Raw genomic sequence first — 920 nt, forward strand, 5'->3', positions numbered from 1 at the left:
TTAAATATTATCCAATTATCCAATTCCGTTTAATTTGATAATTAAACGTGTAATTATATTGTATATAGTTACTAATTCCCTTAATTCGAATTTGAACACTTCAAATTGTCTCATTACTCTATTCAATGGTTTAGTCCGTTTATGAGCTAGTAATCCTAATGGACCTATGGATCATGGGATCTAACGATCCAAGATTAACCGGTTAAACTCTTTAACCTAATTAATCAAAATTTGTTAACTACTGGGTCACTCCACTAAAGTCTAGTAGTTGCATTCCCCTCACTATAGATATATATTTGTCCACTCGATATAACCATAATTAGCAAGTCAACCCTTCATAGGTTATTCGTAATAACGGTTGGGTCAAAAGTTGTTTTACTCCCGAGATTACATCTTGTTCCTTAAGGTCCATTGATCCTCTAATGAACAATTGGTTCGTGATCCAATCACCAAACTGAGTCCCTCTCGGGCCAATGAGAGGGTGTAGTCCCTTATTCAAGACCCGAAATTAGCACTTAAGGGAACAACCTCTCTACTATCCCTAAAAGCGGGTAGGAGTGAATTTTGTCTTGCATCCTATGTCCCCAGCTATCTATATGGTCTTATCCCTGAAATGGGAGGCTTATTGAGCGACGTTATTGAGCCAACTCTCACACATGCAAATCTAAGGATAATCCCGAATAAACAAGAGTTCATAGTTAACTCAGAATTAAGGTCAAGTTACCTAGGTCATCGCTTTGAAGTAGTTAGTCTTAAATAGTAAACATCGTTAAAAAGTAAGAGTGACTTATTTCTTTGTTCGGTCTTATACAAACTCTTTTCATAAGACGCCTCCACTCGCACGTTTCCACATGAACGAATTAGGATCACATCGTTTGTAGCACTTTACAACAATTGTAACATCTACAAAGTGGATCATA

Source organism: Benincasa hispida, chromosome 9 (genome assembly GCF_027475165.1).
Source record: "Benincasa hispida cultivar pf3 chromosome 9, pf3_genome.v1.1, whole genome shotgun sequence".
In the NCBI taxonomy this organism is placed as follows: Eukaryota; Viridiplantae; Streptophyta; class Magnoliopsida; order Cucurbitales; family Cucurbitaceae; genus Benincasa; species Benincasa hispida.